Raw genomic sequence first — 12,985 nt, forward strand, 5'->3', positions numbered from 1 at the left:
TACTCTGAGCTTGGGTGACAGAGGATGAGGAGGATGGGGACGGCTTTGTTATCCACTCCACCAACTCTTCTGCATGTTCTGGCTCAATAACACGACCAGCAGCAGAAAAAAAGGACGAGCGTGCCCCACGGCCTCCTACAGAGGATACACCATGTCCACGACCAGCACTGTTGACTGTAGACACAGAGGCCGCTTGCCCTCTTTTAGTGGCCTGTGGGAGTCTGGTTCTCCTTGGTGTCCTTCTGGACATGATGTATATTTTGTTTTGCAACACCACACTACACTGTATTGTGTACTCTGTATTGCACCAGAAAAGTAGTAGCAACTGCACTTTGGCTGCACTGTACTGTGTACTGTGTACATCACCAGAAAAGTAGTAGCAACTGCACTATGGCTGCACTGTATTGTGTACACCACCAGAAAAGTAGTAGCAACTGCACTACGGCTGCACTGTATTGTGTACTGTGTACACCACCAGAAAAGTAGTAGCAACTGAACTAAGGCTGCACTGTATTGTGTACTGTGTACTGCACCAGAAAAGTAGTAGCAACTGCACTACGGCTGCACTGTATTGTGTACTGTGTACACCACTAGAACAGTAGTAGCAACTGTACTACGGCTGCACTATATTGTGTACTGTGTACACCACCAGAAAGGTAGTAGCAACTGTACTACGGCTGCACTGTATTGTGTACTGTGTACACCACCAAAAAAGTAGTAGCAACTGCACTATGGCTGCGCTGTATTGTGTACTGTGTACACCACCAGAAAAGTAGTAGCTACTGCATTATGGTTGCACTGTATTGTGTACAGCACCAGAAAAATTGTAGCAACTGCACTACAGCTGCACTGTATTGTGTACTGTGTACTGCACCAGAAAAATAGTAGCAATTGCACTACAGCTGCAATGTATTGTGTACTGTGTACACCATCAGAAAAGTAGTAGCAACTGCACTATGGCTGCACTGCATTGTGTACTGTGTACACCACCAGAACAGTAGTAGCAACTGTACTACGGCTGCACTATATTGTGTACTGTGTACACCACCAGAAAGGTATTAGCAACTGCACTATGGTTGCACTGTATTGTGTACTGTGTACACCACCAGAAAGGTAGAAACAACTGTACTACAGCTGCACTGTATTGTGTACTGTGTACACCACCAGAAAAGTAGCAGCAACTGCACTATGGTTGCACTGTATTGTGTACAGCACCAGAAAAGTAGTAGCAACTGCACTACGGCTGCACTGTATTGTATACTGTGTACACCACCAGAAAAGTAGAAGCAACTGCACTATGGTTGTACTGTATTGTGTACTGTGGACACCACCAGAAAGGTAGTAGCAACTGCACTATGACTGCATTGTATTGTGTACACCACCAGAAAGGTAGTAGCAACTGTACTACGGCTGCACTGTATTGTGTACTGTTTACATCACCTGAAAAGTAGTAGCAACTGCAGTATGGCTGCATTGTATTGTGCGGAATGTACTGTACACGGAATGTACTGTAGATATAGACTACACTGGATGCAGAGTATATATACTATATATATATATATATATATATATATATATATATATATATATATATATATATATATATATCAAATACACTGCGACTAACTGAATAACCTGCCTGCTTAATCTAAATCAAGCTATCTCTCCGTCCACGCCAACAACAACACTACACAGGGCCACCGCGTAGGCAGCCTTATATAGTGTGGGGCATGGACTTAGTCCCCCTGAGCCATGATTGGCCAAAGGCACCCTGCCTTTGGCCAATTATGGCTCTCTTAGCAGAGGGCGCTGGGATTGGCCAAAGCATGCAGGTTAGGTGCATGCTTTGGCCAATCATCATACAGCAATGCACTGCAATCTTGCAGTGCATTATGGGGCATTCTGCGGGAGCTCGAATTTCCCGCGAACACCCCATAATGTTCATTCTCCGGCGAATGGGCAAACACCCAATGTTCAAGTCGAACTTATGTTCGACCCGAACATCGAGCTCATCCCTCCTCTCTAACAGTACTACATTTGTCTTCTATCAGCAAAGGCATAAAACTTTTTTTTTTTTTTTTTTTTTTAAGAATTTCGTTATTGTGCTTTTCAAAACGATTTCTAATATACTGTATAATTACATATATATAGAAAGATAAATACTATGAAATGTACTTATTTCTTAACAAAAAGAGACATCAAGATCTTGGAAGACTTGTCATTACACATATTTTTTATTAAACGCATAACTTTATTGCTATTGATTTATGAGCCAAACTGTCTTTTTATTGTGATGCTTTGCTGTCAGCTGTTAATAAAACATTAGACTCATGATAAATGTTTTGTCAATGTAATTTATTCTAAGCCTTTATAGATATGGGAAGAAAGGTGGGGATTATCTTTCTGCAGCATGAGCATTTGGATTTGCTCATTAATCTCCTGTGCTTTTCCTCTTTGAGCAACGCATTCAATTTAAGGAGAAGACATTCATAAAGTTAATGTCAAAACAATGTGTTACTGGCACAGGCTGTAATTACTCGGCACAGGTACTGACACTAAATTCAGCTAACGTTAAAAATTCAGCAAAGCTCATAGCAGAAAAGCATGCATGCAGGTTTTAAAACTGTAAAGTGTAACATTACAATAGCAATGCAATTAATCTTCCACACTAGAGACAGGTAAACTGTCTTTGTCCTAGAAACTGCAAACCTGATGTTGTTGCCCTAGATTAGAAGATAGCTGCAGATGTGTGAGGATTATTTTATGCAGCATGATTGCAGATGTAGGGTCATATCCATTACATGTACATTATGTCTAAACAAACACAGTAACGAGTTAGATTAAAAAAACGTGATGGGCAGGGGACAACTGAAGTACTAAGTAAAAAAGCTAGCTTGTTGATTGGTTTGAATTCAGATGTTAAATGCATCCATAGGGGTCTTCTTGCATTAAGTTTAGGCGTATGTAAAGACAATTTTAGTTTTTACTGGCCCTAATCTCTTGGTATGCAGTTTTTTTAACTTGCCCTATCATTTTCCTATAACAGCTTCTTTAAATTTGATGGTTTTTCTTTGCCCTGACACCTTTTTGTAGTGTGGGGCATAGCTTGTTCAAAGCCCCCTTATTGGCCCTTTTAACCACTTCAATACCAGGCACTTTTACCCCTCTCTTGCCCAGGCCAATTTTCAGCTTTTGGTGCTGTCGCATTTAGAATGACAATTGCTTGATCATGCAACACTGTACCCAAACCAAATATAATTTTGTTCACACAAATAAAGTTTTCCTTTGTAATCACCACTGGGTTTTATATTGTTTCCTAAAAAAACAAAAAATAGACTGAAATTTTAGAAAAAAAAAGTTCTTCTTTGTTTCTGTTAAAGAAGTTTGCAAATAAATAATTGTTCTTCATGAATTTATCCCAAAATGTATTCTGCTATATTTCTTTGATGAAAATACCCAAAATCAATGTATATTATTTAGTATATAGGAAAGTTATAGAGTCCACAAACTATGGTATATATCTGAAAATTGATCAATTTGTGATGTACTCTTATTTCTTGAAGCCCTAAAATACCAGGACAGTAGAAATACTCCTAAAATTACCCCTTTTTGTAAAGTAGAAAGCACAAGGTATTTAGTAAGAGGCATGGCGGGTTTTTTGAAGTTGTAATTTTTTGTCATAATTTTTTGGAAAATTAGGAAATACAAAAAAATTCACAATTTTTTTTTAACATACTGGGGGTCATTCACTATAGAGCTGCGGCGCTAATTAGCGCTAATTGCCGCTAATTAGCACTAAACTGGTATTAATATGGCCTATAATTCACTGCGGCATCGCAGTGCATTGCTTGTTGATGATTGGCCAAGCATGCACTATGACCCGCATGCTTGGCCAATCACAGCGCCGTCTGTAGAGAGAGCTGTAATTGGCCAAAGCCAAGGTGGCTTTGGCCAATTATGGCTCAGGGGGTTTAGTACACGCCCCACACTATATAAAGCCGTCTACACGGCGGCCCTGTGTAGTGTGTTCCGGCGTTGAGAGACAGAGACAGAGAGACAGTGTCATTTGATTTAAGTTAGATAGATTAGGCAGGACAGTCAGTCAGTTAGCTGCACTTACAGTGTATTGTGTGTATTGTGTATATATATGCATCCCAGGTGTTGTATATATATATATATATATATATATATATATATATATATATATATATATACACTGTGTGGAGCCGCTGAAGCGCCGTTACTGCTGTATGATACGTGGCTGCAGGGGAAAGCTGACATCAGCTGTGGAGGAAACCAGCGTTCATTGGCTGGTGAAACGCGTCAGCACGTCCTTGGGAGCCGCGCGCAATTTGATCTGACTCATCCCTATACGGACCCAACAGCTGATCCAACAGCTGATGTCAGCTTTCCCCTGCAGCCACGTATCATACAGCAGTAACGGCGCTTCAGCGGCTCCACAGCGAGGAACAGTGAGGGACGACTCCTTACCAATCATTACTCCTAATGAGCCATACAGAAGCATTTATCCACAGAGAGACTCTAACACCTGGGACTATCATAGTCTGACGACGAATGCGGTGAGGTTGGTGAGATCCTTCCACCTTACTCAGCACTCCCACAAAACGTATGTCAGTTTTTTCTATGTTTTCTCTAATGTTGTCTCCATGGACATTTATCCTGCTGCTTTTGTAGATGACCTTATAATAACTGCAACTTGGAAAGCGCTTGTAATCCATTCATCAGCTGTGGTTCAAACAATCACAGAGTGCAATGATCCCTTGAGAGATCGCTCCATCTATGGTCCAATTTTATGATCAGTTGGTTTGTCAGATCACCCACTTACTAACATCACCTCCGAATTAGTGGTATAGGACTGTTCCTGCCCAACTGGATACTTTGTATTGAGAATACTCTCCATTAATCATCAACCTTATTGTGCAGGACTATTCTCAATTTACTATACCCCATTATCTAGTGTGCATAATTTGTAATTTGAGTGAGCGTGTAGCCGCGGCTCCCATTGTTTTTAATATCCCTTGTGACAACGTTGTCCACTTTTAATTGGTTTGTGATAACCGTCTGTCCATATTGCCAATTTTTTCACCTTTTGTAATATTAATTGGTTTATTTTTTGGTAATTAATAAAGCTGGTTTTGTATTTACAATAGTGTTCTCTGTTGACCTACTTTAGAGAAACTCTCTGTTTCTCCTCCTCTTTTTTTGCAATATGTTTAAAAGGGCAACTTGAACTGCATCCAGGCTTTTGTCTGTATGATAGGTCTATGCTTACCCGCTGTAACTCGCCACCACTACTAATATTTACTGGTCGATCCGGGCAAAGATCCTTGTTTTTTTGTAGTGTAGTGTGACCTCTGCACAGTGTTCAGCTAAAGCTACAAGTTAGTGTAGTGCGTCCTCTGAACAGTGTTCAGCTAAAGCTCCAAGTTAGGGTAGTGCGACCTCTGCACAGTGTTCAGCTAAAGCTACAAGTTAGTGTAATGCATCCTCTGAACAGTGCTCAGCTAAAGCTACAAGTTAGTGTAGTGCACATACATATATGCATATATATATATATATATATATATATATATATATATATATATATATATATCCCAGCTTAGTGCAGCTACATCTCACTGCAGGCCATTAGTATGTCCGGAAGGCCAATAAGGAGAGGCAGACAGTCACAAGCCAATAAAAGAGGTCAAGCAGGCTCTGTGTCTAGAGGCAACAGTGCTGGTCGTGGAGATGGTGCATCCTCATCAGCTCGTGGCCGTAGGACATTTTTTTGGCATTTTTTTCAGCAGCTGGCCGTGTTGAGCCACAACATGCGGAAGACTTGGTCGCGTGGATGATCAAGCCGTCCTCATCCTCCTCATCCTCTCTCACCCATGCTCAGGGTACTTTTTCTGGCAAAGCAGCTGCCAACACGGCCTCTTCCCTTGGCTCAATGGCATCAGTGACTCCTTCCCTAGCCTCACCATGTCCTCCTGAGGAGTCCCTCGAACTGTTTGACCACAGTGTTGGGTACATGCTCCAGGAGGATGCCCAGCGTTTAGAAGGCTCTGATGATGATAATGAGCTAGACGAAGGCAGTAACGTGAGCACAGACAGAGGGGGTGCCCAAGAAGGACAGCAATCTGGCAGTCATGCTCCCCCTGCTGCAGCATACTGCCAGGTTTGCTCCAGTGATGAGGAGGGAGGGGATGATGAGGTCACTGACTCAACGTGGGTGCCTGATAGGAGAGGGGAGGAGGAGGAGGAGGAAGCACATCACCAACGAGGCAGAATGCCCTCCAGGGGCCAGCCTAAGGGCAGCACACTGACTGCATCACACTGCAAAGCTCCGTATGCACAGGACGCTGCTGTCTCTGCGTGTTATTCCAAAAGTTCTTTGGTGTGGGCCTTTTTTGAGACGAGTGCATCAGATCGCACCGCTGCTATTTGCAACATATGTCTCAAGCGTATCTCGCGTGTCCAAAACATCTTCTGCTTGGGCACCATATGCTTGACCAGACATATGTTAACCTGCCATGCAGTTCGTTGGCAAGCATATCTAAAAGACCCACGCCAAAGAACAAAGAGAACCTCTCCTTGCTCCTCATCAGCTGAGTTCTCCAACCCCACTATACCTTCTGTCCTCTCTGAGACCTGCACTGAGAGGAATTAAAGTGTAGAATTAGGTGTGTCACAGCCAAGTACTTGTGGGCAATCTGCTTTCGGTACACCGACGTCAGATTGTACCAGGCAAATTTTCCTGCCCCAGCTGCTGCACCGCCGAAATAAGTTCGCTCCCAGCCATCCACATGCCCAGCGGTTGAATGCTAGGTTGGCAAAATTGCTAGCACTTCAACTGCTACCTTTTCATTTGGTGGACTCTGCCCCCTTCCGTGAGTTTGTGGAATGTGCGGTTCCTCAGTGGCAGGTACCCAAACGCCACTTTTTCTCACGGAAGGCGATTCCGGCTCTCTACCGGCATGTGGAAAGCAATGTCCATGCCTCCCTGGACAGGGTGGTCAGCGGTAAGGTTCATTTTACCGCTGACTCATGGTTCAGCAGGCATGGACAGGGATGTTAGCTAAGTTTCACGGCACTTTGGGTGACTCTGCTGGCAGCTGGGAAGGATGCAGGACAAGGTGCAGTGGTGTTGGAGGTTGTTCCGCCACCATGCCTCCAAAATGCCACTACTAATGATTCTGACACACCTCTCTCTTCCACCCCCTCCTCTTCTTCTTCCTCCATGGCCTCTTCCTGTGCTTTGTCCTCGGAACCAGCGGTGGGCTGGAATGAAATTGTGTGATTTCAGCTGAACGATTTCCTCCCTCTGTCAGTGTGAACCAGGGCTCAAACTGGGCCTTTTGTTTTTGTCATTCACCTGCTGCTAACCCAGGGACACCATTTCTTATCGAACGCCTTTAAAAATCATAAGTAGAAATACAAATTTGCATTTCTGCAAATAAACAAAAATAATACAATTCTAATTTTGTTTGCTATCAAATATTCGCAGCAGCGATCAAAAGAGTGTGGTTTCGCCTTCTGACCCAGAAATAAGTCATTGTAATCACCCGGAAGTTCCTGTGCTGGTCAGGATCTCCATCTAGGTGGACATAGCGAGGTCCCTCTTTAGCAAAGAGGAGGTGCTGCTCATTTTCCGGATAAGGGTATGATATGTACTTGTGCTTAATCAATGTGGGGTGGATGTGGTAGTTAGATTTGGTGTGAGTGGGGTTCATTGATTTGTTTGGCATCCCCACACATTTGCTTCTGGGCCATGTGCACCAGGGATGAGATGAACACCCCCCAGTTCGGTTCGCACCAGAACATGCTAACAGGCAAAAAATTCATTCGAACACGCGAACACCATTAAAGTCTATGGGACTCAAACATGAATAATCAAAAGTGCTAATTTTGAAGGCTTATATGCAAGTTATTGTCATAAAGTCATTTAAAAGTACTCGCGGCTATATGAATTATCGGTCCGACAATACACATAAAAGTTCATTGATAAAAACGGCATGGGATTTCCCCACAGGGGAACCCCGAACCAAAATTTTTTAAAAAATGGTGTCGGGTCCCCTAAATTCCATACCAGGCCCTTCAGGTCTGGTATGGATATTAAGGGGAACCCTGCGCCAAAAAAAAAAAAAAGGGGTGGGGGTCCCCCTCAAAATCCATACCAGACTCTTCAGGTCTGGTATGGATTTTAAGGGGAACCCCGTGCCAAAATAAAAAAAAAAATGGCGTGGAGTCCCCCCAAAAATCCATACCAGAGCCTTATCCGAGCATGCAACCTGGCAGGCTGCAGGAAAAGAAGGGGGGACGAGAGAGTGCCCCCCTCCTGAACTGTACCAGGCCACATGCCCTCAACATTGGGAGGGTGCTTTGGGGGGTCCCCCCAAAGCACCTTGTCCCCATGTTGATGAGGACAAGGGCCTCATCCCCAGAACCCTCGGTGGTTGTGGGGGTCTGCGGGCGGGGGGCTTATTGGAATCTGGAAGCCCCCTTTAACAAGGAGACCCCCAGATCCCAGCCCCCACCTGTGTGAAATGGTAAGGTACCCCTACCATTTCACAAAAAAAATGTCAAAATGTTAAAAATGACAAGAGACAGTTTTTGACAATTCCTATATCCAATATTTAAATACTTCTTCTTTCTTCTATCTTCCTTCAGTTTCTTCCTCCATCTTCTTCTTCTTCTTCCTCCGATCTTCTGCTTCTTGCTCCGGTGTTCTCGTCCAGCATCTTCCTCCACGGCGTCTTCTTCCCTTCTTTGTGCTCGGGCCGCTCCACATCCATGGGAGGGTCCCGCTGTGTAATGCTTCTCGTCTTCTGACGGTTCTTAAATAATGGAGGACGGGGCCACCCGGTGACCCCGCAACCCTCTGACACATGGGGACTTCCCCGAGGCTTTCCCTGTGACATCAGAGGGGGCGGACAGGGAAGTCACCGTGCGTAAGAGGGGGTGGGGTCACCGGGTGGCCCCGTCCTTCTGTATTTAAGAACCGTCAGAAGACAAGAAGCGTCAAAAAGCGGGAGCCTCCCATGGATGCGGAGCGGCCTGAGCACGAAGAAGGGAAGAAGACGCCGTGGAGGAAGATGCCGGACGAGAACACCGGAGCAAGAAGCAGAGGATCAGAGGAAAAAGAAGAAGAAAATGGAGGAAGAAACTGAAGGAAGATAGAAGATAGAAGAAAGAAGATAGAAGATAGAAGAAAGAAGAAGCATTTAAATAAAGGAATTGTCAAAAACTGTCTCTTGTCATTTTTAACATTTTTGACACTTTTTTGTGAAATGGTAGGGGTACTTTTGTACCCCCTTACCATTTCACACAGGGGGCAGGATCTGGGGGTCCCCTTGTTAAAGGGGGCTTCCAGTTTCAGATAAGCCCCCCGCCTGCAGACCCTCACAACCACCGGGCAAGGGTTGTGGGGATGAGGCACTTGTCCTCATCAACATGGGGACAAGGTGCTTTGGGGGGACCCCCCAAAGCACCCTCCAAATGTTGAGGGCACGTGGCCTGGTAGGGTTCAGGAGGGGGGCACTTTCTTGTCCCCCCTCTTTTCCTGCGGCCTGCCAGGTTGCGTGCTCAAATAAGGGTCTGGTATGGATTTTTGGGGGGCCCCACGCCATTTTTTAAAAAAATTTAGCACGGGGTTCCCCTTAAAATCCATACCAGACCTGAAGGGTCTGGTACGGATTTTGAGGGGGACCCCAATGCCTTTTTTTTTTTTTGGCGCGGGGTTCCCCTTAATATCCATACCAGACCTGAAGGGCCTGGTATGGAATTTAGGGGAACCCCCACGCCATTTTTTTTTAAATTTTGGTTTGGGGTTCCCCTGTGGGGAAATCTCATGCTGTTTTTATCAATGAATTTTTATGTGTATTGTCGGACCGACAATTCATTATAGCCGCGAGTACTTTTAAATGACTTTTTTTCCTTTGAAATGTCATTTTGCTGTCAGACTGTTCTAAACACGGGAAACATACGCCCCTTTACAGGCATACTATAGACACCCCCCAGGTATGAAATTTACACTTTTATTGTTTCACTTTAAGCATTATTAAAATCACTGCTCCCAAAAAAAGTCCGTTTTTAAATTTTTTTTTGCATTGATACATGTCCCCTGGGGCAGGACCCGGGTCTTAAAACAGTTTTTATGGCAGAACTTTATGAAATTGCATATAAGCCTTCAGTGAGAACTTTGCAGGATTTTGCAGGTTCGAGCCCCATTGACTTCCACTATTCCAGCATACGTGATCTGACAGGCATTATTGCCGGCAATAGCGCTGCTTTCCATTTGCATTAGCGCTGAGTTTCTGAGAGTTGAAGTCTTTCTGGCCTTTTTTGAGAGCTATTTTTTGGTACTGCAGGATCATTTTTTGGTGCTGTAGTAAATGACCCCCACTGTCACCAGTGCAGTATAGTGTCATCATATAACTGGTGTGGTGGTGATCAAGGACACTCATTGGTGACAGTACAAAAAAATCTTTTTTTGTATTACATTTTTTCTTTTTTTTCAATCTTTTTTAACACACTTTGACCAGAGCAATATAATGTTACCATATGGCTAAGGTACATCGATGACATCCTCCTCCTATGGGATAGTGACCATGGCTCCTTGGAATCTTTCATCCAGGGACTTAATCAAGAAAAGTGAGAAAAAGGTGAGGGTATCAAACTAGACTTTATTTATTTAGACTTTATTGCCAGCAATAAACAAGTTTCTTTCTTGGATTTGAATGTAGTGGCTGAGGGTGAAAGGGTACTTACTAGTACACATTTTAAAGAAACCAACTGTAATGATTTTATTTTGGTAGATAGTTGCCATCATGCCTCTTGGCTTAGGGACATTCCAAAAGGAAACAAGCTCAGGAATTAAAATCTCAGTTTATTGACAAGGGTTATGAGGAGAAAAGTTTAGACTCTACTAGCAGAGAAGTAGCACTTATGGATAGGAGGTCTTTGTTGAGTAACACCAATAGGAGGAGTAGTTCAGATGATTCATTTAGGAGTTCTTTTGCCACTTCCTTTTTAAACTCTTAACACTATGCATTGAAAAGGATTTTTTAAAAACATTCGCAAATCCTCAAAAATTATGGCATTTAGGTACTCTGCTTCCAGAACAGCCTTGTATAATTTTTAGGGGTGTATCATATTTAAGGCATAAGATTGCCAAAATGTAGTGGATCGGCTCCCAAGGAGAGGAGAATTGAACATTTTCACTCTCAACTGGGCGAGACTACACCATTAATTCTTTCATTATGTGCTGCACTAAAAATGTGGTTTACATGTTACAATATAAATGCGGGAAACAATATGTTGGGTGAACCATCAGGTCCCTGCAAGTTAGATTGGGAGAACATGTGGGCAACATCAAAGAGGGTTTTCCTGGGTATATAAACATTTTGACCTATGTCACAATAGGAACTCTAAAGATATTTTATTTGTTGCTATTGACAAACTGACCCCCACCACTGCAGAGGTTGCCATGCAAGGAGGGAAATCTCACGTATGGAAACACGGTGGATTTATTGCCTTAAATCTTACATTCTATTCAAACTCAATGTCGAGTGGGATGTAAACTATTTTATCAATAATAGTTAAGGGGATCCATTTATTTTAATTTTTCTATTTTATTTTTTCCTTTTTCTTTCTCCTTTTTTCCCCTTCCCTCAAACGAGTCATTTTTAGTTCTTTAATTGTTTTTCACCTTGTGTTATGCTCAGTGTATTTTAATTCAGGGAGAGTTTTGTTTTATAAGGGGTTTAACATCTGAGTGCCCCTTTTTGGTACACTATAAGACATATTCATATTTATGCTATTGTTATGCTTTGTTTATTATTATTATTTTGTATTTCTTATAAGGTTGCTTCTCAATTTGTATGGACCCCACAGTCTTTTTAGACTTTGTACATGCCCTTTTTATTTATTGGATTGGCAATACTACCAGTATACCAAGAGGTATACCCACTATACCCCCTCCGGCCGCCTCCCACCGCTCTTACTGGGCCTCCCGGGCCATCGGGAGGCCCGGTGATCAATCGGCTGCCTCCGGCGGCTGGGGGCGGGCTGGAACGAAGCTGTGGGCGGCTTTGTTCCAGCCTTCTAATTGTAAACGTGGAAGCGACGTCATGACGTCACTTCCCGTTTACTCGGCTGCCAATGGCGCCGGTTTTAAAAAGATACACAGTATTCAGAATCGCCGTTTTCAGCTATCTGAATACTGTGAAGTGCAAAGGAGGGATCGGGGGTCTTTTGACCCCCAATCCCTCCATAAAGAGTACCTGTCACCACCTATTACTGCCACAAGTTACAATTGTTACTGTTACAATTGTTAGGTAAATCAACGCAGTGTCAAAAAATGGCCCAGTCATTGAGCAGCCAAATCCTCTGGGGCTGAAGTGGTTAAAGGGGGCAATACATGGTATTAAGAACTGGGGTATGTAAACTTTTGTTCAGGGTCATTTGGGTAGTTTCTGTTGCCATTATGATTTAAGAAGAGTAAACACAGTTGACTGATAATAAATGGCTTCAGCCAAACACTAACCATGAGTGAAAGAAAAGTTTTTGTGTTATCATTCATATTCTCTGAAAAATGGCCAAGAAATCATAAATTCTGCCAGGGTATATAAACTTATGAGCACAACTGTATATTTTTAATATAACTGATATCAATTTCAATGAGGAAGAAAATGCAGGTATTAAACCTGGGTCTGAAATTCGCTCCAGATAAAGATCTAGACAAGTTCGAAGTGTACATTGACCTGCAGAAATGTATTAGGAAACTAAACATAAAAAAGTTTTTTGCATCAAAACAAATCCCTCAAAGAAAAATAGTTGATACGGAGTTTAAACATACCCAATTAAGGAATGATTCCATTTTTAATCCCAAATCTAAAAATAATGAAAGTTTGGAAGTTTTTAAAAAAAAATGGTGGAGGAAGATGTAAAGAATTTAAAGGTGAAGAAATTCAGAAAAGAG

This window comes from Aquarana catesbeiana, linkage group LG01 (genome assembly GCF_042186555.1).
Source record: "Aquarana catesbeiana isolate 2022-GZ linkage group LG01, ASM4218655v1, whole genome shotgun sequence".
NCBI lineage: Eukaryota > Metazoa > Chordata > Amphibia > Anura > Ranidae > Aquarana > Aquarana catesbeiana.